Source organism: Onychostoma macrolepis, chromosome 22 (assembly GCF_012432095.1).
Source record: "Onychostoma macrolepis isolate SWU-2019 chromosome 22, ASM1243209v1, whole genome shotgun sequence".
In the NCBI taxonomy this organism is placed as follows: Eukaryota; Metazoa; Chordata; class Actinopteri; order Cypriniformes; family Cyprinidae; genus Onychostoma; species Onychostoma macrolepis.
In genome coordinates this window covers 26597126-26624926 of record NC_081176.1, presented here as the reverse complement: position 1 = coordinate 26624926, position 27801 = coordinate 26597126, and the positions used below count along the sequence as shown (strand labels likewise).

The window sequence follows — 27801 nt, the reverse complement described above, 5'->3', positions numbered from 1 at the left end:
GTGTTTAGGTGTCTGTTATGTCCACTGTGAAAGTTATTAACAAGGTTCTACATGAGGACTATAAGTTTATGTGCTTGACGAAGTAGAATTAGCATAGTTTGTGTTTGTTTAGTCCACGTGCAAACTGCTAACAGGGTTTTAAATAAGGACTACAAAAACATGTTTATGTGCTTGACAACCTCTGCGAACAAGGTTCTACAACAAATATCACAAAAATGCAAGTTTATGTTCTTGACCATTAGCATAGTAGTATTAGTGTTTGTGTTTTAGTCAACTGTGTTAGTTAAGTAAGGGATAATCAACGGCTAGCTGTGCATTAAATGATTTGAATGCACGACGTGGAGGCGAAGAACCAACCGACGCGCAGCGGCACAGCTAGCCGTTGATTATCCCGTTTATGCCACGGTCATTTCCCAGCATTCACATAGTAAAGATGTTAATAATATTTGCGCTGCAATATTTGACCGGAACGATAAAAATGATGGTTATTTTCATCTGTATTACTATTCAACTGTAACTGTATGTTACTATGGTTACCAATGTTTATAGGAAGCGCATTAATATAGAACGTGATTAAACTGACCTGGAACTACCTGTGCAGTTAAACAAATTTAATCAACACCTGCCAGCCAAATCAGAATCCAGTATTCAGACAGACCATGGCATAAGGTTCTATATGAGGACTACAAATACCATAAAAATGTAAGTTTGTGTTTGACAAATTAGCATTAGCATAGTAGCATTAGTGTTATGTTTGTTCACTATGCAATTAGTTAAGGTTCTACAACATATCACAAGGACGGAGACTGATGTATTTGACGAAGTAGCATCAGCATTAATGTTTGTGTTTTAGTCAGCTGTGCAAGTTAACAAGATTCTACATGAAGACTACAAATAACAAAAAAACGCAAGTTTGTGCTTGACAAATTAGCATTAGCATTGTAGCTTTAGTGTTTGTCCGCTATGCAATTTAACGCGTTTTACAAACAGACTAAAAATAAAACAAGGACGCAAGTTGATATTTGCCGAAGTAGCATTAGCATAGGAGCTTTAGTGTTTGTTTCAGCCAGCTGTACAAGTTAACAAGGTTCTACATGAGGACTACAAATACATAAAAATGCAAGTTTATGTGCTTGGCAAAGTAGCATTAGCATAGTAGCATCAGTGTTTGCTTTAGTCAGCTGTGCTAGTCAACGAAGTTCTACATGAGGACTACAAATACATAAAAACGCATGTTTATGTGCTTGACAAATTAGCATTAGCATAGTAGCATTTTTTTTTTTTTTTTGTCCACTATGCAATTTGTTAACAAGGTTCTACAAACTACAAATACCACATGGGCACACGTTGATGTGCTTGACAAAGTAGCATTAGTGTCTGTTTTGGCCAACTGTACAAGTTGTACATGAGGACTACAAATACCATAACGCGATTTTGTGCTTGGCAAATTATCATTAGCATAGAAGCATTAGTGTTTGTGTTTTAGTCCACTATGCAAGTTGTTAATAAGGTTCTACATACAGACTACAAACGCCACAAGTTGATGTGCTTTACGAAGTAGCATTAGCATAGTATCATTATTGTCATATGTTTTAGTTCACTGTTGCTAACAAAATTCTACATAAGGACTACAAATACCACAAAAGCTATTCTAAAAACCTGTTGGAAATTCTTTAGGGAACACATGAAGAATTAGCTTTCCAAATGGACATTGATTAAACGGCTCTGTTTCAAAATGAACGGTTCATTTTTTTTAAAATGTATTTTTATTCTTGGAGGTGAACACATTCATGTTTGAACAAAGAAAGCCCAAATTTACATTCTTAAACTCCATTTCCTACAGGGTTCTACTGCAGTGTTTCCCAACAGCTTCTTTCTATGCAACGTCTCTTCTGACTCAGTCTCAGTGGGCACCTGCCAAACATTGTTTGTTTCGTTTAGCACGGTGGGGAAGCCAACCCTGTGCTTCTGGTGTCATTAGCTGAACTTGATAAGATGACAAAAAAAAAAAGCTAAAGTTTCACTCCGGAGGCAGTCTGAGCGGATGACACAGCTGCAGGTTGGCGTTGATTGTCTGTGGGGTAGGACGTGTGAAGGTACGGGCTATTCGTGTTCATTCACAATGTAAATATCAGGCAGATGCATGAAGAGTGAGTCATGTAGACATTTTAAGGGTCGAGGTGACTCATGTCCACCCACAGTCCTTCTTACATAACACCCAAAACATCACACACATGAACAAGAACTCAGGTAGACCTGCTGTTTCTTTCAAACACCACAGTGACGATACAACAAACAAGTTACTGGGAACTTTTTATTTTTTATTTATTTTTAAATAAAAGTTTAAATGAATGACTCTAGTCGAATGCTGTAACCACCAAAAACAAAAAGTAATGTTTTAAATTATTATTTTCAAAAACATTCAAGTAAAAAATTTTGAATGTGGCATCTGCCTATACATATCTATGGTTCAAATTGTGCGGAAGCCCTTATGTGGAGATGGTTTGGCCATGTTTTCTGCTAATTAGTACCCACACACACACACACACACACGCTGCCCCAATTGTTTATAATTATACATATTTATCAACAGAAGAACAAGGGTAAGACTAAGAACAAATGATCATGCTTCTACGCACCTGACGTGAATCTTTATGCACGAAAACCACACTTAAAGGGATAGTTCACCCAAAAATGAAAATTCTGTCATTAATTACTCACCCTCATGTTGTTCTGAAGCTGTAAGACCTTCGTTCATCTTCAGAAGACAAAATTAATATATTTTATTTGATGAAATCCAAGAGCTTTCTGACCCTCCATGAACAGCAACTCAACTGATTCATTCAAGGTGGTATTCTCGTGATCGCGCATCAAAGACAGGCATGGAAGAGAAGAATTGTTAAAGTTTTTTTTTTTTTTTTTTTTTGCGCACAAAGTATTCTTGTAGCTTCATAAAATTACGGTTGAACCACTGATGTCACATGATGTCCTTACCTTTCTGTGCCTTGACCGTGGTAGTACCCTTGATGTCTACGGAGGGTCAGAAAGCTCTGGGATTTCATCAAAAATATCTTAATTTGAGTTCTGAAGATAAACTAACGTCTTACGGGTTTGGAACGACATTAATGTGTGTAATGATAGAATTTAAATTTTTGGGTGAACTATTCCTTTAAAATCAGATGTACACAATTTAGCCAACTTAACAAGGCAAGAATTGTATTAGAAATGCTGCTAATCTGACATTGTTGACTACCTTTATATAACGGGCATCGTCAAATCTGGCTCACTCCTGCAGAGTTTAGCTCTAACCCTAATCAAACACACCTGAGCATGCTAATCAGAGTCTTCAAGATCATTAGAAAATCACAGGTAGGTGAGTTTGATCAGGGTTGGAGCTAAACTCTGCAGCAGACTGGTCCTCCAGGGAAAGATTTGAGGAGCCCTGCTTTATAAGTTGTGCACTCGTTTGCTTTTTAAATCACTGGCCCAATGTGGTCTATGGAACAAACAGGCCGTCACTGCTCTATTCTCAGCTGCTGCTATCAGTACAGGTCACGGTTATCTCATGAGAGCTTTTACAGAGACAGGGATAGACGGTCTAATGGAGGGAGGATGTTTGTCTAAGAGGGTGTCTAGTTTCATTAGACTTGTGTTGCCTGCCTGTGTCCTTCACTGATAAATGGAAGAATCTGTATCTTCTCAATTTTGTGGATGACGGCAATGATGTGTGTGATGAGGCAGAATCTGCATGTGTGTGTGATCTTCAAAGGCATATTAATAACATATCCTAACCCCAGGTGGCCAGAGCGCAGTAAGGTCTGGAAAGTGTACAGCTGTCAACGGCTGTAACCTCTCATCAGATGATCTTGCCTAATCAATGGGCCCAGTGGGACGGAAGTGATGTCGGGGCCTCTCGTAATGGCCGGTAGTGATTTAAATGGCTGCAAATGGGCCCCAGATGCAAAGTTAGTGTCGCCCCCAACTGTGATGCTAAATTAAATTTATTTGTTGCGCACAAGGGATGAAGGTTTGATTAGCATGGCCCACTTAGCCCCTGCTGGTAGATACGGTAACCAGGCATATGCCTGCAAAAAGCATCTTTCAACACCGATGGCCATTTAAAAGAAGCTACTTAGCAGTTAAATGTAGCTATGTGTGCGATGCAGTGAACCACACTAGAGAAAACCAGGGATGTCTTTTAAAAAAAAAAGGTTTTAGATTTTTTATATATATATATATATATATATATATATATATATATATGTTCTATTTTGTATAAAATCTAAAACTGAAAAATATATACTTTTTTTCTACATCTTTCTACACTCATGGCCATTCCAAAGTAGATACCTAGCAATTAACCGTATGTACATGTGTGATGCAGTAAAATACACTGTGGGATGTCATTATTTGTAAAAAATAAATAAATAAATGAATATAATAAAATTATTTATATATATATATATATATATATATATATATATCAATTTAGATTTTTGGAATGTTCTATATTATTTAGAAATTAAAATATATATTGTTTTCTATTATTTTCTCTTTAGATATCTAAGCAAATGATTGTGTTTGTGTGTGTGTCACTGTGGGATGATTCAGATGTGGCTGTTACTGGACTGAAGCAGGCAGCCTGCCAAACACTGCTTTACTGCAGTGCTAACTTTATTTTAACGGGGCTTATTTAAAGAAGTGCAAAGTGCAAGCTCATTGTGTGTGTGTGAACTTCATCTGCAATGTGCTATAAAACATCATAAAGGCGTTTCATGAGCTAAAACTTTAGAAACTTTGGTTTTCTTTCTAATTTTATTTTATTTCATTTTTTTTAATTTTTTTTTTTGCATGAGCAATGACTCCAAAAATTTGGATGCTTCTGTCACGATTAAAGAAATAGTTCATCCAAACATGAAAATTTGCTGACGAATTATGCAACCTTGGCCCATTTAAAATATAGAGAGTTTTTGTTCATCAGAGCAGATTTGGAGAAATTTAGCATTCCATCACTTGTTCACTAATGGATTCTCTGCAGTGAATGGGTGCCGTCAGAATGAGAGTTGCATGTTTGAAAGAAACAAATCTGCCATCAAGGGAGTTTAACTTTAAACTGTCGGTTCCAGGTAAAATATGAGTACTTCATGCGTTTTGTCCATATAATGAAAGCCAATGGGGTCCAAACCTTCTTTTGTGTTCTGCGGAAGTAATTCTCTCTTAATATTATCCTTGATAATATGAAGTCTTTCTACACTGGCACAAACTCCCTCCGGCTGCTTACAGCTGTGGTGTCTGTCTTTTTGGCAGCACTGCATGTGTGTAATGGCACAACGGTGGAAAAGTCACAGTAGAGTTTCATCCTCCACTTCCTCATTTGTCTTCTCTGACAGTCTGCGTGTCTTTATTAAATCCAGTAGGGATATGACACCAAATGCGGCCCCTTTTTTCTAGTGATTTTCACACAGGTCATCCAGCTTCCTTGAGTATGTGGCAGCTGTTCACAGGTTTTCTGTAATCTTCTGTATTTACAGTTATTACTGTAATTGCTGTTTGATAAAGTGTGTTTCCGTTCTGTGAAATGCACATGTGGCCATATCCCTTTTCATAATTGCATCTTGCTGAGAGATATTATAGAATAGAGATTCTGTAATGTGGGCTTTTGGCTATGACTGTAATGCATTGAGCCATATTTTTAATTCTTAGGGTTTGTCTTCACTGATGTGTTAACAATTTAAAGCTGCATTCCCAGTAGTCAACTTTTTTTTCTTTTTTTTTGAAAGAAATTAATACTTGTTTTCAGCAATGATGTATTCAATTGATAAAAAGTGGCAGTAAACACATTTTTTTACACAGACTTTCCATTTCAAATAAGTGCTGTTCTTTTGAACTTTCTTTTCCTGAGGGGAAAAAAAACCCCAAAAACAAATCACGGATTCCACAAAAATATGAAGCAGCACAACTGTTTTCCACATTGATGATAATGAGAAATGTTTCTTCAGCAGAAAATCAGCATATTAGAATGATTTCTGAAGGATCATGTGACACTGAAGATAACCTGAATTAATTACATTTTAAATGTATATTATTTGAAATGTAATATTACTGTTTTTACTGTATTTTTGATTAAATTGATGCAGCCTTTGTAAACATAATGTCTTTCAATGTAGTATTGGGATTTTGCTACTACAGCTAGCATTTCCAACGCTATCTCATTTTACGAGGTGGCTAATTTGTATGAATTTATTCATATTGTATGATTTCTATGAGGGGTAGGTTTAGGGTCGGGGTTAGAGGTGGTCATTCATACGAATTCCTACGGATTTGCCACCACATAAAATATGTACTATTTTTCACAAATCATGTGAATTTGTACGAATTACCCACTTCGTAAAATATGTACGAATTGCCTTGAGATTGGGTTGGCATTTTACTTGACTAAAATCAGTTAAATAATTATCATTTCTACACTAGAAGAAGCTAAATGCTACAAATTAAAGTAGCAAAGTGAGTAATTAATACATAGACCAGGAGTGTCGAACTTAGCTCCTATCTTCTACTATGGTATCTTCAGCTAGTGAGCTCTACTGACTCCGCCCCTCTCTTCCGTGGCGTGACGAGCAGACCATAGATGTGTAGATTCTCTATTCGACCGCTCCAGATACGTTGACACGTCAGCCATCTCACATTCACCATAATAATCAATGAATATTCAAAGATATACAAGCGTATAACTTGCTGTTGTAGATGCACACAGTCAATGCGTTCAAAGATTGGCAGACAGTTCCAAAAATGGACGGATGGCTTAAGTATCACGGCCCATAGAAACTGTTCATAATGAGACATCTAGGTATATATATCTATGGAGCATACTAAACTTCAGCCGCGAAATTGGCTAACTAGCACATTATTAGGAAAGGCGATTTGCAAAGATTCATAAAAACCCTTATATACTCACTTCTTCTGTAGATAAAGTTGGATCACGAATGATTCGCGTGAACATAGACGCATTTAGGCAGATGGGGATCGGTGCATTCACTTCAAAGCGAAAGAAGCGTTAATCCTCTGCGTCTTCAGCAGCTCAGATGTCTGGAGTAAATAACGACTGATATATTCATTAATACATCCAACAACTAAACACTTCAATCGCTTAATCTGAGACATTTTGCCTTCCCCTGCACCGGAGGTGGACAGCTCTCAGATCACTCAGGGCAGGTCTAAGGTAAGATGTCAATCAACTATCGTGGGAGGGGGCTGTACAGAACTACGTCATTCTGACAAGAATCTCAGAACAGCCTGATTTGAGAAAGAGGATTTTAAAATAGGGATTTTAAAAAAACTACTGGGTGGATTTTTATCATTACAGGCTGGGTGTTTGTACACACTTCCAAGACACATTTATGTTCAAACTACTTGTAAAGTGAATTTTGCATCCGATGACCCCTTCAAAAAAATCCCAAGTTTCCCACTTGTAATTACGATTTTGTGGTACTGTTCATGTGCAATGAACTTGTAAATAAGTTTTCCGACATGACTTGAACGCGCCATTAAGGTAGATCTCTAGGAGCAGAAGTCCTCATTTATTTCACTCCGGAAATCTTGTCCATTTGAGCTCAAAAGATATGCGAACTTCGGATATCTTTCTGAGGACAAGTGTGCATGTGTATGTGTAAGTGCATATGGGCAGGCATAGATTTCCATGTGAGGACAGAGACAGGTGGATGAAGCACTGGATCCTGATTGGCAGGGGAGGACATGTTTCTAGGTAGTTCTTCACAGCGATTGGCTGAGGAAGGCGGTATCGCTGGGGAGTGACAGGGCGTGATTGGCATCCACAGGCTGATGGTGCTGACAGATGGTAAAATGCTACGCAAGCTCTGGACAGATCCACTCACAGGGTGGTGGTAGTTGGGGCGGAGTGTGGGGTGGTGGGGGCAAAGAATGCTGGAATGGATGCCTCGAGAATGTTGCCCTGAACTTGGATAAAATCTGCTTATGTTTGGAAACATCTCCCTTTTTAAATACGGAGATGAAAATGTTCTCTTGTGTCAACTTGATTCACTGTGACATTGCAATGAGCTGCATTTCAAAACTGGTTAGCCTGCAAATCGGCCAATTAATCTATTTTGGTTCTGCCTAGTCAACAAGAAAATGTACACCCTGCCTTAGGGACCTCCTTTAAAGGAATAGTTCAACCAACAATTGAGATTGATTATTAATATTTGAAAAAGTCATGTGGTGCAACCAGGATTTATAGAGTCACAAATGGGTTGAAATGTGTATGATGTGTCAATTGTGTGAGTAGGATGTGTTTCATACAAGATCTGGCAACTGGACAACCTTGGAATAATATATTGATATGATTATAAATTTTTTGGGGTTTGGTTTTAAAATGTAGAATAAAATGAAAAGAGAAGACTGTTTCATGTGAGGATCATGGTTTTGTGTAATATTGGGTATGGTTTGGGCCATACAAATTATGGAAGTTTCCCAGAAGAAATAACAAAACAAGAGGGGCGTGAGATAGATGAGAAATATTGACAGATGTGGATTTAATTACATAAAATGCATATAAATATAATTTTTCACTTTTTATTTCCCAATAATATGTCTTATAAGTTGATATTTAAATGCTTTGTTTCATGATCTAAGCTCTCTAGTTTTTATTTTGGGGGGCAAAACATATATGCAGTGCAATACAATAATGATTGAGAGATGAACAAATAAAACATACCTCATAAGCCTGATGATCATAATTAATATGATTTTTCTAAAAAATGATGTATGGATGATCAAGTAAACTGAAGTTGCTTCAGTTCAGTGTTGAAATATTACTAACAACAATATAAAAGTTATTCTTATAAAAATCAGTAAAGATTTCATAGCAAAAAGACGTGAACCACAGTGGTGGACATTTTTATATTTGAACTAAAATGCCTTTTACATGTAAAAAATAAATATAAACTATCAATCAGACAACAGAAGGCATGTAGTAGATTGTGTAAATCAGGTTTTTCAACAAAGTTTTGATCATATTGATAATTTATAAGTTCCAGATGTGGTCATGATTTCGCTTTTGTTCTTTTAAATATTTTTTAGGAGATGGTGGAAGTGCACATAATGAAAGTCCATTCCTCCACTGTTTGAAGGTTTTTTTTTTTTTTTTGGTGCATACTGGACTTGAGACAGCATGGAACAGATTGAAGGCCGTCTGTGTTGGCCTGAGTGTGTGAATGTTGAATGTAGTCCACATTATGATGTGCTGAGCTGGCTGGACTTAGAATACTCATAGGCTGGTGGTCCCAGAGCCAAACGCTCTGCAATCATCTGGCCTCTGCCCTCAACACGTGCTGTGACATGTACTGTCAGCAACATGCAGGTAGGTGGGCGTCTTTTTCCTGTGGCTGTCAGCACAGGGGTTTGAGCCAGATCTCCACTGCCCAAACTGACCAATCATACCAGTGTAGTGTGTCCAAGAACACTCAGACAGAAGGAACATTGTACCTGCTGTTAGGAACTCCGTTCCAAAACCTAGTGAGTGGCCCCGGCGCCTATATAGGCAGCATCCTGAAATGGAACCTAGCGAGTGACCGATTTGGAACGCTTTATATATGCAGCAGCTCTGCACACCTCAAAATTGCATTCTCGCAACTGATTTCAGTGGATGCTATCATGTTGCTAAGCTAAACAACATGATACTCTAATTAGGGCCATATGATTTCCGTGACATGGAAAATGTGGACGGAATCACAAAATCCAATGTGGAATATCACCGCAGAATGTGGATGAATAAATCAAAAGTATTTAGGCCGTATTTACATTACAAGATCCAAATGTGTAAGCAGGAAAAAAAACACATGGATTCCAATATTCTCAGATTGGTTTCAGGCTTCCTTCATATGTGGAAATATGATATGAATCAGATATGTGCATTTGCGTCTGCCATGTAAGCGGACAGATCGGATATTCCCCTGTCAATACATCACTGGAAAAGCAACTGTGGCAAATGAGGTCAGCTCAGGTGGGCGCTTCTCTGGGTTAGTACACATTGTTGCCAGGGGTGTGAAGTAACAAATTACAAATACTCTAATTAAGTAGTTTTTATCAGTAATTGTACTTTTTTGAGTAGTTTAAAAATTGTGTACTTTTACTTGAGTAGTACATTTTAAGTGATGTATGGGTACTTTTAATCCGCTATTTTCCTCCGTTTGTGGTCGTTACATGCTTATTTTAATTTTATTTTTATCCATCAACTTGATAGTAATCGGTCTCGTGACTTTCGTCAAATCAAACTGTGCATAGAAAACTTTAACCGCAACTGCTGTTTATCATGGCTTGCATTCTTCAAGCATCAATTCAGTCGCATCTTCCTTTAATATGTTAATGTAAATTTCGGATTTCTGCTTATTAAATGATTTCTGCTTGGCTATCTACACGGCCTGAAATTTGGTGTGAGGTTGCGGGTATTGCGTACAGTGTTAACTCCCGCAAGTGCCACGTTTGGTAAATTCCCAATCACTAATGAGTCTCTCTCTCGCGTGCGTTCTGCAGCACTTTTATCCATTTTATACAATCCGCCTTCATTTAGCAAGTGCACTCGCGCATAAACAATTTTCAAGTTAAACACTTTTTGTTCCATTCAGTTGTGGATGCTGTTGATGATTCACCGAGACCGCCGCGGCTCAGCAAAGAGACGTGCGTTTGCGCGTGCGCGTTTTCTTTAAAAAAAAAAAAGTTTCCCCAGAAATACTTCGGTATTTAATGCATTTTTCCTTACAAATTGTATTATCAGCATAACAATTTGAGTAAATGTGTAAAAGGTATGGCATGATGCCATCCTTCTAGAACAATGTGCATTTATGTTAAAATTGTAACACAAATTATCAAGTTTAGTTATTCTTATTTCTTTATTGCAAAACGCTAAAACTGGCACTGCTTTGGAGAGAAATGGGCTCTCATTTTAACTCATATCATGGTGTGTGATGCTGAACTATGAGTTTCTAATGGTGTTTGTATTTGCACTGTTCTAAACATTAATATTTTAAGTGCAATATTATTTTTAATATTTTAAATGCTGTCTCAGTGGCACATAATTATAAATTTATTTTTTCAAACTTTATGATTTAAATGGAGATGATTGTACTGAGAATAACTTTCATCTTTTCTTCAACTGAATACTGTTTCCATGCTGTTTTGATGTATTTTAAAGAGTTGGCAGTCAAAATTAAAACTGCTGGATGATAGATATTCTTCATTCTTTGACAACAAGATAATGTGAATTACAGAATGTACAAGGTATTTTTAAATGTATAAAATGCAGTGAATGTATAAAAGCGTTTATTATGAGGGGGTAGAATCCACAGCTCAGTACTCACTACTCAATACTCATGAGTATTTTTAAATAGGCTACTCTCTTATTCTTACTCAAGCAGTTTTTTGGACAAGTAATTTTACTCTACTCACACTACATTTTTTGGAAGGTAATGGTACTTTTACTTGAGTATATTTTTTCAGTACACTGTCCACCACTGATTGTTGCCAAGTCTTCGGTTTTCCTGTGAAATTGGGTTAGTTTTGCACCATTGCTGCAGGTTGTTTTTCTTAATCTTTCCCCTCATGATTTCAATGGAGGGGAAAATGTGACTGGGATAATTTGAGAATATTTCTGAATAGCAGTTGGGCTGGTTTTGTTTCACAGACCTGGCAACCCTGTTAGTGTGCCAAGTGTATAATGTGAATGCAGATATGGGTCACTTTTAAAGGATGTAAGCTTGTGATATGGAGTAGTGTCTATGAATATAAAGTACTAAAAAATCTGTTGATTTAAATATGGAGTCTGCATGTTCTGCACATCTATACTCACCATTTCATTTGATAAGAATAACAAAAGATACACACAGAAACTCAAAGATGTTCATTACAACCCATCAGAATAGTTTGGTTTAATTTGAAGTAAATATGATGTAAATTTTATTATTGTATAGTAGAGTATACTTCTTAAAGTAAATACTTCAAACATAATTTTTTTTCAAAGAAGAGCAAACAATATTATACAATTTTTCATTATTACATAACCCCCCACACACACACACATACACACACACACACACACACATAAAAAAAAATATGGGAATTGTTCAAATTTCTTTTGATTACATATTTAAAAGATGAATTAGATTATTAAAGTTGTATGCAACTTTAATATGATTACCACTCTTTTTTAAATTTGTTTTAAATCATAAAACACAGCATCCAGAAAAATGGAAAATGTCAAACACCGAATTTGGGAAACATTCAAATGGAATAAATAAAAAAATAAAAACTGATTTAATTGGTCACTATCTAATTAGCATACAAGCATTCCCCAATAATAATAATAATAATAATAATAATAAAAAAAAAAAATATATATATATATATATATATATATATATATATATATATATATATATATATATATATTACTCAATATTTACTGTATGTCATGCTGAACAATGATTTATCATCACTTTTCAGTATTGATTGGAATATGTGTTTATTAACTCAACTCATTCACTAACTTGCATTACTTTTCACTGAGCTTGTCACAGTGCATTCTGGGATTGTTTTCTCTGTCAATATGTCTTGTGTCAGACGAGCATTTAAGTGATGATTTAAAATGCTCCATGTATAGGCAGCTCAGTTTTGGACAACAGAATCCAATGGCAATTCGCAACTATTTTACATTTTGTCATATGGTAGCTAATTTGGATGAATTTGTATTGTCTCCCATGTTTAAGGGTGGAGCTTCATGCTGCCTTTTTTTCCCTCTAAAACCATATGTTTCCATACAGATCACATCGCACGAATTCATATGAAATCACCATCTTGTAAAAAATACATATTTTCTCATGAGATCAGGCTGATTTTGTATCACAACCAGAGTTTCTTGTCCAAAGATCGAAAGCATGTAACTCTGAGTATTTAGTAGGCACTAAACCAGTCTTAAAGTTTTATTTCTATGTTGAGCCAATGACAATTTTTAGGCTGCTTGCTTTGTGCGAACATTGTAACATCATTCATCACCTTTGACGCACAATTATATCACAGCTACGTTTGTAATTTACATTTATAGCTTGGTTTTATTACAGAATCAGGATTCGTATGTGGGAATTAATCTGTGTGACACAATGCCCTATTTGTTCATGCATGCTTTCTTCCTTTAGAAGTGCTTGTAAAAGTCACCATATGGTATGACTAAATGTGGACCTTTTAAAAACCTCCCAGGGGAATGTGATGTGATGGTTGTGACGTTACTACAGCACATGAATCACATTCCAGAAGCCTGTGATGGTACGTTGTTGCCTCTTGGACTAGACTGTGGTTTGGGTCACACCAGAACATCATAAATCTTTCTCTTCTCAATGGTGTTTGGCTCAGACACTCCCCGCAACCCCGACTGGCCAATCCACACTGACTCTAATGACTTGGCCAAGTGGCATAGGCTGCGTTTGCTGAAAGGTTGTTAATGTCGGAGTGATTTATTGGAAGCTGGTTCGAAATTATATGCATGCTTCACATTTCTGTTTTCTAAATTTTGATTTTATGCTATAGTTGTATATGTTTATAGTGTCACCGCTATGATGTTTATGAAACGGACAGTTGCGTTTCTAAAATCTGATTGGTTGAGTCATACATCAATTGAATTTTAGTTGACTTGGGACATTGATATTCTCTACACTTTAAGTTGAGAAAGTTTAGAGAGTATAGACTATAAAAAACATTTTTTAAAATGAGTAAAGAATATAGGAGTATTGAAAATAAGTTGTAAATATAATTGGAGTATGTTTTATAATACTTCAGTCTTATTTCAGTCTTTCTACTTCAAAATGTCACATTTAATGTGTTACCCTTTCTTTGCCCTTCAGTTTTGAAGTAAAAATAGTGCAAATCCTACACTTTTTTTTTTCACATTGTACTCAACTTATGGGGGGGGGGATGCTAAGTATCAATTCAAAAAAATTAAAGTTGGTCTGCTAAACATAATAGAAGTTCCATAAAGTTACAAATAATGTATTTTTGTAAATACATTCTTATTTAAATGGTAGACAAATGAACACTAAACACCCGAGTGGTGACTTTAAACAGCACAACTTTTACATTAAGATATAATCATGCTACATCAGGTTTATTATCATTAACTAAAACTATTAAAAATATTTTGTTAACTGAAAAAAATATATATATATCATATGAAATGGAAATTAGACATAAGTTTAGGGTGACACACACACACACACACACACAGACACACACAAACTGAAAATAAACTGGAAATAAAGTCTAAAACAAATGAAAAAAATAAAATAAAACCTGAACAGTAATATAAAAAAACTAAATCTAATAAAAACGACAAAAGCACAAAGCAAAATTACTAAAACTTAAACTAAAAATAAAATGAAAACAAAAAAATAATAGAAATAAATGTTATGTTTTGATAGTTCAGTCAACCTTTAAAATAGAACAGACAAACTGAAAGGTATTTTTTAAGGTAACACCACACCGTTTGTGCTACAGATGCCTCAAAAATGACATCTCAAAGTGAGGAGAGATGTGCTGTTAGTTTTCCATGCAAACAGATTTGTGATTTTAGTTATGAAAATCCCATACACTTACATTTTAGGGAAGAATCTAAGCCAAAAGTCAGTTGAGGTGTGAGATTTCTCTGTTAACTCTGTGTGGAGCATGAGATTTTCTGAAGCAGCAGATTTATCTTCCAGTACACACTGCCCTCATTAGGCCGCATGTGGATTATAGTACACAATTAATATCTGGGATGCTTTGGTGACAGTCAGAAATCTGTCAGCACCATCTAGTGGATTTGCTCTTTTGTCTGCTTATGGCAAAGAATATAATCAGTCACATGAAATGACAGTTTGTGAGGGATCAACTTAAACCTTAATGAATCACTCTTTCTAATTATATTACGTCTTCATCTCATTTAGTTCATTATGTTCATTTACAATAAAAAACATTGTAATACAATGTAATATATTATTAATAAAATGTAAAAGTCTCATTACATTTTATTAATAATATATTCCATTGTATTACAATGTTTTTTTTACTTGCCATTTGTTTATATTGTTTCTGTTGCATTTGTTTCCTTTATTAATATCACTACTAATACTACTAAACAATTTTTACTTGTTTATATATTTTATTTTGAATATGATTTCCTTTATTTTCCTACTTATTAATTTATTTGTAAGCTTTATGCTAGTAATATGTATATGTATATAATTGATTAATAGTTTAGATTTTTTTGACATATTAACTGTTTTCATATCTATATCTATATACATTTAATTTTATTACTGATATAACATTTTAATAATAATATTACATTTTTATGTACTTTAATTATATTGTTTATTGTTTCTTATTTTCTAACTTCGTTTTGACTTATTTGATATATATATATATCAATTGTATTATAGTTACAACAGTTTTTACTCGGTTATTTTTATTTTGATTAGCTTGCCTTTATTTATTTATTTTTATTTTATTTTTTTAACCTGTATATCAAAGCAGTACAGGTTCATTTCTCTAATCAGCAGATGTTGTTGGTTTACCACTCTTTTGTTTTGGCATCAAAGTAAAGGTCTAGTTTTACGGCAGTCACGTTGTACCTGTCAGAGGGTTTTGACTGAGCGTCCTGTGGCCCTGTGTGGCTAAAAAAGGGGAAAGAATCTGAAATGCTGGTTGTTGTGTCGTTCGGTCTGAATGCCAACAGATGGCTGGCTGTAAATCTGTCACATTGGCACCTCGCTGGGAATTGGATGCTGGGACGCTTGTGTACAAAGGCCTGTTTATGGCAGGCCATGAAGAGCACTACAAAACTACCACCTAAAATTATAATTCATTAAGAAATAAATATGTTGCCAAATAATCAAAATATTTTTCACAAGTAACAAACTTGTAGTTTTATTTAAGAAAGTATTTTAGTTGTCATATTAATGGCTATATTTGATCTAATTATTTACAAACAGTGAGTAATAATTGCTAACAGATCAGTGGTTGTGTGCATTCAAACATAAATAGGTCTATATGAAATTAGTCTTATATAATTTAAAGTTTCTTTACATTTCTTAGTATTTTGCTTGGTATGTAAATTAAATCAAAAACATATTAACCATTAAGTAATGTAATAAAGTTTGTTGATGTTATTAATGGAAGTATCTTGAAAAGAAAGTAATGTCATCTGACTTAACCACAATATGTGTCCTCTAGGGGCATGTTGTCAAAGCGTCGTCTAAATGCAAATGCTAACCCTTATTTGAGAAGAATACTTTTGTGTAGAGCATGACCTGCTATCTAAAGTAAATAAATAAATACATAAATAATAAAACATTATATGCTAATGTATTTGTTTATAATTATTTGCAAACTTTTAAACATAAGTGTATAAAACAACAATTTTGATTGAATTTTTATCAAAAGAATTGAGAATTAAGTTTTTAATCAGTTGTTTGAAACCAACATACAAAACTACGGTTAGAGAAAACAAGTGTTTATTTGTGCTTTTGACATAAAACCTTACGGATAGTGAGATCATGTAATTATTTTGTAAATATGAGATTGTCTATGAGACTCTGTAACTGAAAGTCTGTCTCTTATCTTTGAGAGCTGAGTTTGGACAGATTTCTTTCACTTTCAGCTCTGGTATTCAGCGGCTCTGAACACAGTTCAGCTTCAGGGATTGGTGGCCATGTGTGTGTTTGAGGTCAACATACTTGAACCTGCTGAGTTTCAGATTTCATTGGTTTTACGTTTAGATTAATTGATTCTGTTTTATTATTCAGTAATTATTCTTGAAATATTGCATGGAGTATCCTCATAGAGGGACATCAACCAGGGCTGTGCACTATTGAGAAATGAATTGAGAATGAGCTTAACATTTAAATTTGAATTTAATTTAAAGGCTGTAAACAAAATGCAGAATTAATTCAAATTTGAAATTTAAAATGAAATATTCAAAGAAATTCATATAACTACTATTTTCTTTTTTTTAAATATCATTTTCAGTTTGAATTACAGATAAACAAATTATCAAACTTGTCAGTTCAACATTCAAAGGTAGAAACTAGAATTAAAATGAAATTATAATCATATAATTACTGTCTTTAAAAATATATATCATTTTTAGTTTGAATTACAGGTAGTATCAAACTTGCCAGTTCAACATTCAAATAGAATATTAAAATTCATTAAATTTAATGACAAAACATAAATAATTACATTATTAATTGTAATTATTTATATTATCAATACATTTTATATAGTTTAAATCTGAAAAAAAAAATAATAATAATAATAATAATAACACCATGAAAGCATCTCGCCATCAATGGAAATTTAAAATGATTTATATGAAATTAAACTTAAATTTCTGTTACTTAATGGGAAATTCAAGCTTGAAATGAAATATAATGTTCATTTTATGGCCCATGGAGGAACAACACTTCATTTTCACGGAAGGATCTAACTTGCCCAAAATTTTAATTTGAGTTCATAAAGTTATGTGAAAACAATGTGATGAACATTTATATGGAAAAATGATAATTCAGTTCAAACATTTAGTTACTAAATTTCTGATTACTAGATGCAAATGGTAAAGAACATACCTTGAAATAAAATAACAGTTGTTCATTCTCAATAGCTTACATTTGTAATCTCATTACATGATTTACATTAAAAAAAAAAAAAACTTATAATATTATCATTTATAAATTCTTTACAATAATTATCGATTATAATACTATTGTAATTCAGCGAAAAATTGATATTGTTTTGCAACAAACACAATTAGGCAAATTAACTAATGTTATTTTTATTATTGCGTGATTATGTATTATTTATTTTCAGATTTCATCAGTAATTTAGTCAAATCTTTCTGCCCAAAGGTTGGACGTGTTTGTGGTTCATAATGACTTTTTGTTGTGTGTTAATATTCCCAATAGCTGAGGTAGATCTGTCAGGGAGTTGCGTTTTATCCCAGATGCTGTCAGTGCTTCAGTTTATCATGATAAGCAGGTGATACCACTCATCTGCCATTCCAGCGCATGGATGTTGCTAATTAAAAATGTGAAAACTAGGACAGAGAGAAACTCGACATATGAAGTTCAGAGCCAGGTGGGGGTCTTGGCAAAGACAGAATGCTGTCAAACAAGGATCACATGCAGGATTTAATACTCTAACGTTATCCTACAAACTTGTACGTGACTCCCGGGAGAACATTTTTGTCTGGATTTGGATTGCTCATGTTTCACTTAGATTTCACTTGAATTCTGTTTTAAAGGTCCTACAGGCGTATTTTTAATGTGTATTATAACATGCATATTTCGCTTTTTACTTAAATTTGTGGGGCTTATATTTTTTGTCAGGCAAAAAAAAAAAAAGCACTTTGTGTGGTAATATTTAAATTAAGTTTTTGAATTAAATTCAATTCAATTAACCTTTTAGTTAAAATAAGCTATATTTAATTAAACTAACCTTTTAATTAAATACTTTTTAATATGACTGCATCAACCTCAATCATTTTTAGGAGTCAGAACAGATACAAATATATATCCTTTATATCCATTAAAGATGAAAAACATTTGTCGCAGACAATCCGCAGGCTAAATTGAAATTAATATTAAGAGTAATTTTAAAATGCATGTATATTTGTAAAATTAGCTCTTGTATATGATGCATTTTATATAAATGAATAAATATAGAACATGCAATGTAGTTTATGCTGAAAAAATTGGCAAAGAAACAATTTTCACTCAAATGACTAGTAAATTTCATAAACAACTTCAAAGAATTTAAAAGCAAGTAACAACTTGAATTAAAACATGATATTTCAAAGTAGACAAACTGAAATAGTATCTTCTCATAAAACATACTCCAATAATCTTTGTTATATTTACAACTTTGAAAATCAGTGTAGTTAATTTAGTTAAAATTGGCTATACATACAAGCAAATGAGTTGTTTTACAAAAAAGCATTATTTATTGTTATTTGTTTAATGTTAATATGATTGAATCAATATGACTACATTAGTACACAGTTATGACATTGAATTGAAACAACACTATTGTCTTCTGTAGAGCTTCTTTACAGCTACAATTAAATTGGTTTCATAATTCATGAATTTTACAACATAAATACTGTTATTTTTCTGTTCATTACTGCAAATCTGTATTGTATAAAACTAAAAAAAAAAAAAAAAACTTTTGGTTATACTTACAAAATACATCATTCTTCTTTTGGTTGTTTTGTTTTTCTGCTAGCTCGGTTAAAATGTTCCTAGAAAATTAGTTCAAATTAAATGAAAAGCTGCCGTACATGGTAAAGTAAAGCTCATACATCTGCTAAATAAGTATGCGTATAGAAACTATATTTGATGCATCGGATGGGGAGGCACGTCCCATTTTGGAATGGTTTCATCCATAAGGTGTTACCGTAGTTCACGTAATATCTCCCTCCCTGTTTTCCCTTCACTCGCTTTTGCGAAGCACATGTGACACTTCATAACTCCAGCCGCTATTCCAGGCCAAATCATTCATGCCAAAGGGAACTACAGGCGGCTAGTGAACGTAGAGTCCTGCTGGATCGACAAAAACTTGTAGACTTGAGTGAAGGAACAGTGTAAGGTAAGAGCCAGCGGCCTGCTGATGTGTTGACTGTGTGTTCGGCCGTAAATTGTAAAGTGGCTGCCAGGTTTCTTGAATTTAACGCTCTTTTAAATCTTTGTCACACATCTCAAGGGGCTAATTTATTATTTCCTCTGTGAACCCGGCCTTCAGATGTAGTGTGTGTTAAAGTGTGAGGAGAAAATGTTTGTGCTGTGGCGTTTCTGGACCGGTGTGATAGATGTGGAGTTGGTTTTGATGAAGCAATTCTTTGAAATTTAACATTGAAGTTTTTGAGCCGTCTTGGAGGTTGTTGCAATTTTTGCTTTTTGTGTTTGGTTGTGTTTTTAAAATTTGTATTTAGAAAAAAAAAAAGGTGATGTGACCCCAAAAAATGTAGTTCATAACATTTAAAGTAACTGGTTTAATTGAAGTTAAAGATATTTAATTTGATTAATTTAATTTAACTGAATCAACCTCGCTACACTGTAAAATAATGACATTAGGGGTGTATTAGGATAAATGATTATTGGAAGTACAAGGAAATACTTCATAAAATTTCATATTGAATTCAATGTTACTTGCAGTTTGTTTTTTGTTTGTTTTTTGTAATTGCAAAACTCAATTTCTGACTGAAATTCTCGGTCAAATTCTGACCAAAACTCAGTTTCTGCACCTTAATTATTTTTTTTTTCTTCAGTGTATATGGAGTTACGCTAATGAATAAAAGTACCAGACCAGGTTGGAGAAGGTCCTGAATTGAACATGTTCACTTTTTACAGTATAGTTTAGCATAATTTTATAATAAAATAATAATTTTAGTTGAATTCCTAAAAAGAAAGGATTCTTATATTGATTTACCAAAAAAAAAAAAAAGTTGGTTAAAAAAAGGTATTGCATTTTAAATACATTTTTATATAGTTAAAATAAATATAATCTTTTATGATGGCTGAATGAAATGAATAACAGTACAGTATAAACACCAATCATTTTTGTACATACAGCTGATCACACTACAGCGTAGAATAATTTGTCCTTTTGGTAACACTTTATTTTAGGGTCTCTTAACTAGTTGCTTATTAGCATGCATATCACTAGAATATTAGCCATTTATTAGTAGTAATTAAGCACATATTAATGCCTTATTCTACATGACCTTATTCTACATCCCTAATTCTACCCAATACCTAAATTTAACAACTACCATATTAACTATTAATAAGCAGCAAATTAGGAATTTATTGAGGGAAAAGTCGTAGTTAATAATGAATAAGTGTTCCCTATTCTAAAGTGTTACCGTAATTTTACACTTTGTTCAATACAGTGTGCTAGCATTTGAAGCCAATGTGAAAAGAAACCTACAATACAGTACATTACATTTCAGACACCAGATGCCCATGTAAGAAGTAATTGAATATGGTAATATTCGCGTACTGCTACAAGTTTTAAGAGTTTTTCAGGATAGACAAGTCTCTGATTTCCTTGTTGAACTGTTTATGTTCAGGAGCATATTTTTGAATGTTTTTGTAAAGGAGAGATGTGTTTCTTGAGACATTTTGAACTTCTTAATTTTAGATTTTTATGAATTTTGATATAACATGGTTAACTGCTGTTTAATTCCAGAATTAAAAGGGCACAAAAGTTTGTTTACAGTTATTTTAGCATTATTTAGATAAACACGATAATCCTAAAAATAGCCAAAAAGAGCAATAAATCAGTGTCGGTGTAAAGTTGCCTCTTGAAATTTTGATTTAATGACTATGTAGTGCTTTACAGCAGCAGAACATGGTCATTTAACACATGAACCTACAATAAATAAAGCAAACATTACAGTAAATACAACCAAAAGAACAGTTTAATTAAAACCAAAAAACAATACTAAAATTATTTTAAGTTTGTTTGCTACTTGAACCTCTACATGAATAGACGGTTAAATATATTTGTAGTAGTAGTTGTGGTTTCTTTGTGGATTTTCTCAATTCTCAGTTGCCTGTGCTGGTGAATTTTGTTTTTGTAGTATTGTAATGAATGCAAATGTGTGTTTTTTTTTTTTTTATGTTTCTGAAAGAAGTCTTCTCTTATGGTCACCAAGGCTGCATATATCTGAACAAAAATAGAGTCAAAATAAGTGTGAAATATTATTAAAATTTATGTATGTTGTGTCTTAGCCCAAGATTTCCATGACGTTTTCGGATGCCGTTTCACATGCCAGGTTGTACATGTCTAGTAACGTGGTAATAAACACCCATATTTAAAATGTAATTTGTTCCTGTGATGCAAAGCTGTATTTTCAGCATCGTTACTCCAGTCTTCATTGTCACATGATCCTTCAGAAATCATTCTGAATTCAGAATTTCTTTTGTAACATTTTAAATATTTTTACTGACATATAACACTTTAATAGATTGTTTCAGAATAATAGTATTAATGGTTACAATTTATTTTACAGTAAATGTAATTTGAGTGTAATTACAGTGTAGTTAACAAGAAAGTACTGGGTAATATGAGGTTAAGGTTAGGTTTATGGGTAGGTTCAGGGTTAGTATCAAGTTATTACCCAGTTATTACAACTGCTGTAATAAGTACATAGTATGAGCTATGTAAAGTATGCAGAGTAGAGCTGTAAAATAAAGTGTTACTGTATTAATTTCTTAAAAAAAAAAAAAATCTTGAGCATTAGTGTGTGTGTGTGTGTATATATATTTCCATAATTTCCATTTTATTTTTTAATGTTCAAACAACATTTTGGCCACTGTGTCTTTTGTTAACATATAACAAATTCTGCATCATAAAAGTTCAGCTCTTATAAACTATAAAACAGTTGCTTTCGGGACACAGTTTGTCGCATCATGAGGTCGGCGGGGCGTGACCTCTGTACTCTTGCCAATTTATCCTAGGATTATCTAGAGATAGACTAAGAGTCACACAGATTGTTCCTTCCCACGGCACTGATTGGTGCAAAGACATTGTACATGCACAATAGCGTATAATTATGCTCCGCACATTTCCTGTCCTAAGACGGGCTTGTATTAATTGGTGAAGGGCATTTGGCACCTGGATCCTCTGCTTATATGAGGCGACTCGAGTGCAGAAGCAAGCGGGCAGCTGTGTGAGCCGTATTGGTTTGCGGCAGTAGCTAAACGTGGTGTGTTGTGTGTCACTGGTGTATTTTGGGCTTTTGAGTCATGAAGATAGGACGATGCTGCTGTAATGTCCAACAGTCCTCTTTAATGACACAACCATGTAAATGAAATTGCTGTCGAAAATGTTTGTTTATGCAGAGTTTTGATTTTTACAATGATAATTATTTTGATACATTTCCAACAAAATGCAAAAAAAAGTAACATTACAACATACAAAGCGTAAATAAGGTTTAATGGAAGAAAAACGAATCTGTCGAACGAATCTATTCAAATAATCTTAAATAAATCTGGTAAATGCGCTTTAGGGTATACTACTACTTACATGCTTCTAACGTTACAATATTTTTGAAACCCAATCTAAGAGAGTCAGTCCTTACGTTAACATGCACTCACAATGTTTAAGTTCATTTTATAGCATGCCAACCATAAAGCTAGACTTTATAAATCCATCGTTGGCTCCATTTCTGCATTCTTAATTGTGGTATGCTACAGCTGACCAGCTGTTGGGTCTCAAAGGCCAGTTGCACCATAAAATCTAATTCATGTATGTTGTGTCTTAGCCCAAGATTTCCATTACATTTTCGGATACCGTTTCACATGCCAGGTTGTACATGTCTAGTAACGTGGTAATATACACCCATATTTAAGTACCAGTTTACTGTCCTTATACTGCTGCTACTGCTTATAACAATAAAATAAAACTGTACGTACATCTTATAATTTCCACAAAGACATAAAGTACTTCTCAAAACATAAGAAGCCTTTGGCTACATGCTACATGCTATTTGGGGTCTGATAGGCTAATTATATAATAATTTAGTTTAAAGAATAGAATAAAGTGCCTTTCAAGGCATAAGAGCCCTAGGCTACATGCTAACAGCAATCCATTATTAAAACCAATATCTCTGTCTATGAGAAATAATAATAAAAACTAATGCAGCATTATGTGCATTTCTTAATGTCTACAAAGATATTAAGTGTCTTGCCTTATGGAAATTAACCATGGTTTTACTACAAATTTTTGAAAATCATGTTAAACCATGGTAACCACAAATTATCCATGGTTTTGCTACACTAACCATAGTTTAACTATGATATTTGTAGTAAAACTGTGGTTATACAAATGGTAGTCAATACGGCAAAAAAACATAGTTACTACAATTTTACTATAATAAAACCATGGCTAATTTTTGTAAGGGTTTTGAAGCATCAAAAACCCTTAGCTAGGTGAAACCTAGTCTCGCATAGCCAGACCTTCAGACTGACAGCAGAACTGTTCAGACTGTTTAGGGGTGTGGAAATAGCGCCACAATAACAGACCGGTGTGCAAAACTCTTGGACACATTTTAAAGATTCTATGCCACAATTCTATCCAGCATTTACAACCCGAATTCCGGAAATGTTGGGATGTTTTTTAAATTTGAATAAAATGAAAACTAAAAGAATTTCAAATCACATGAGCCAATATTTTATTCACAATAGAACATAGATAACATAACAAATGTTTAAACTGAGAAATTTTTACAGCAGCAGTTTACAAACTTCAGTCAGTCACACAGAAGGGAGAACGGTTCTGGTCAGTCATCAGATAATAGGGTCAAACAAGCAATCAGGGAAGTAGGGATGAAACCACAATGTTGTTGTGAATGGGGTGGAGGGTAAAGAACAGAAATATAGAAAAATATATGAGAAATGTACAAATGTTTATTTACCACAATTACACACGTGGTCAGAATTGTTGGTACCCTTGGTAAATATGATCAAAGAAGGCTGTGGAAATAAATCTGCATTGTTAATCTTTTGATCTATTATTTTAAAAAATGCACAAAAATATAACCTTTCATTGGAGAATAAGAATGGGGGAAATATTATGAAATAAATGTTTTTCTCTAATAAACATTGGACACAATTAACGGTACCCTTTTATTCAATACTTTTTGAAACTTCGCCAGTTTAACATCTCTTATTTTCTCCTATAATGCCTGATGAGGTTAGAGAACACCTGACAAGAGATCAGAGACCATTCCTTCATCCAGAATCACTCCAGACCCTTGAGATTCCCAGCTCCATGTTGATGCTTCTTCTCTTCAGTTCACCCACTCATTTTCTACAGGGTTCAGGTCAGAGGACTGGAATAGCCAGCAGAAGCTTGGTTTTGTGCTCAGTGACCCATTTTTGTGTTCTTTTTAAGGTTTGTGTTTGGATTATTGTCCGGTTGGAAGATCCAAACATGGCCCATTATAAGATTTCTAACAGAGTAAGTCACTTTTAGATTTTTTATCTGTTGGTATTTGATAGAATCAGTGTCTAAACAAGATGTCCAGGACCTCCAGCAGAAATATAGGCCCACAAAATTAAAAATACAGCAGTATATTTCATTGTACACATGGGGTACTTTTTATCCCTGTGTTCACCAAACCCATCTTGAGTGATTGCTGCTAAAAAGCTCATTTTTTAGTTTCATCTGACCATAGAAGCCAGTCCCATTTGAATTTCAAGTCGTGTCTGATAACTGAATATGCTGGAGATTGTTTTTTGGTGAAAGCATTTTTTTTTTTTCTTGAAGCCGTCCCAAACAGCATGTGGTGATGTAGGTGCTGTTTGATATTTTTTTTAAAAGGCTTTCTGACCCCGAAACTCAACCTTTTTCTGCAATTCTCCAGCTGTGATCCTTGGAGAGTCTTTAGCCACTCAAACTCTCCTTCTCACCGTGCATTAGGACGATATAGACACACATCCTCTTCCAGGCAGATTCATAACATTTTCTGTTGATTGGAAATTCTTAATTATTGCCCTGATGGTGGAAATGGGAATTTTCACTGCTCTAGCTCTTTTCTTAAAGCCGCTTCACTAATTTGTGAAGCTCAATTATCTTTTGCTGCAGATCAGAAATATATTATTTGTTTTTTCTCATTGTGATGGGGTAACACTTTACAATAAGGTTCATTAGTTAACAACATTAGTAAACATGAACTAAGAATGAACAATACTTCTACAGCATTTATTAATCTTAGGTCATGTCAATTTTAGCATTTAATAATGCATTATTAAAATCACAAGTTGTGTTTGTTAACATTAGTTAATGCAATCTGAACTAACATGAACAAACTATGAACAACTGTATTTTCATTAACTAAGATGAACAAAGATTAATAAATAATGTAATAAATGCATTGTTCATTGCTTGTTCATGTTAGTTAATACATGAACTAATGTTAACAAATGAAACCTTATTGTAAAGTGTTACCGTGATGGGTGATTAGTTTTGAAATTGGCTTTTGTTTTGTTTTCCCTACTATTTATATTTCTATGAAACAGGAAGCCATGGCTGGATAATTTCATGTTCATAATCACACTGGTGTGCTCAAAATTGTGAATATGAATGGGAATATATTTCAGATATATTTTACTCATAAGAATTTCTATTTATTAATTTTTTTAAATAAAAGATAAAAAGGATTAACAATGCACATTTATTTTCACAGCCGCCCTTGATCATATTTACCAAGGGTACCAACAATTCTGACCACGTGTGTATCCAAAATCATGCATGACCACAGGGTTGATATATCTGTAAAGGACATCATATAGCATATATATTGCCATACAGCTATATATATTATACAGATGCCTAAATATAATTTTTTACCTTTGTGGACCCTGAAGGTTATGAAAGGTATCCAAGATACTAATAAAGTTAAAGGAATGTTTATTATTGGAAAATAACTCATGGAATAGTTCTCTGAATTTAAATCGAGATTTACAATGGACTGACAGCTGAACCGTACGGTAGAGTTTTATATAAAACATTTAAAAAAAAATTTTTTTTACATTTATTTATTCTACTAATTATTCTACTAAAAAGAATTTTAAGTTAATATTTTTTTCATTAGCTATTTTTAGGGGTGAAAGTTAAAAGGTTAATTAGTTGCTAGATGTTCTCCCAGCTGAATCTGTTCAAAATATTTTGCTTTTTCAGCCCTTTGTTGCCCCGTGTCAACTTTTTTTAGACCTGTAGCAGGCATAAAATTTGAAATGAGCTCATTTAGTGGATAAAAGTGTAAAATTTCTCCATTTAAACATTTATGTTCTCTGTTCTATTGTGAATAAAATATTGGCTCATGTGATTTGAAAGTCTTTTAGTTCTCATTTTATTCAAATTTAAAAAACGTCCCAACATTTCTGGAATTCAGTTTGTAGTTGATCCTGATAAGTGCTCATTGTCACAGTTGTAAACACGACGGCTTTCTTCTTCCATAAGAAAGTTTAGCATTACGGCATGTTTGTTTCCAGGCAGAACATTAAAGAATGCGACACAAACGTCTCTCGGAAATCCTGTATAATTTAATCAATCCAATGACGACTTTGAAACTCCTGAAGTGTTTCCAATTTTGTGTGCCATATGCATCAGACCATAGATATGTATATACATATCTATGCATCAGGTGTTCAGCGGGCATGACATCTGAGGCTGAGACTAGGTGTTAGCATGCTAGCAACAATGAAACTAATATAATTATATAAATCTTTATTTGTGGTCTGAGAAACATTAAAGTCAACTTTAAATATTCCAAGTTAAATGTAAACATTTTGTTTTTTAAAAAACACATTCTTGGTCATATTGCGCATGCTCCCAAAACTATTTTTATCATTTTAAACTTCCATCAAAATGTATAACTAGCTTCTTTTGCGCCTGATTTTTTTTTTCTCTCCTCCCAACCAGTGATAGTCTACTTTTCACAATCCAATCAATTCCTCAAGGATAAAATCAAGTGACACCCTACATTTTTTTTTTTTTTTTTTTTTGTCTATTACATTAGCGCTAACAGTGTATGAACTCTAGAAGTTGGTTAGCCTTGCTTGGCTCTTGCTGTGCAATGTCATTGACAGATGAGAGTCACTGTATCCCTGCATAAATATCAGGAGTGCTTGAAACAGAGGTGGCCTGCTTGCCAATCTCTCGTTGCAACTCTATATTCATTAGACTAATGCTTGAAAT

At 33.8% G+C, this 27801-nt stretch overlaps 1 protein-coding gene across 5 annotated transcripts in view; it reads left to right on the top strand.

Moving 5' to 3' along the window:
* Positions 1-27801, top strand: part of rbm20 (RNA binding motif protein 20) — a 71394-nt gene that overhangs the window by 14732 nt on the left and 28861 nt on the right. Inside the window, exon 1 of one of the 5 annotated variants that reach the window (XM_058760565.1) lies at positions 17165-19680. The exons of the other annotated variants lie outside the window; for them this stretch is intronic. The gene's annotated coding sequence lies outside the window, so the exon portion shown is untranslated. Of the gene's footprint in view, positions 1-17164; positions 19681-27801 lie in introns of those variants that run through there. 5 annotated transcript variants of the gene reach the window in all.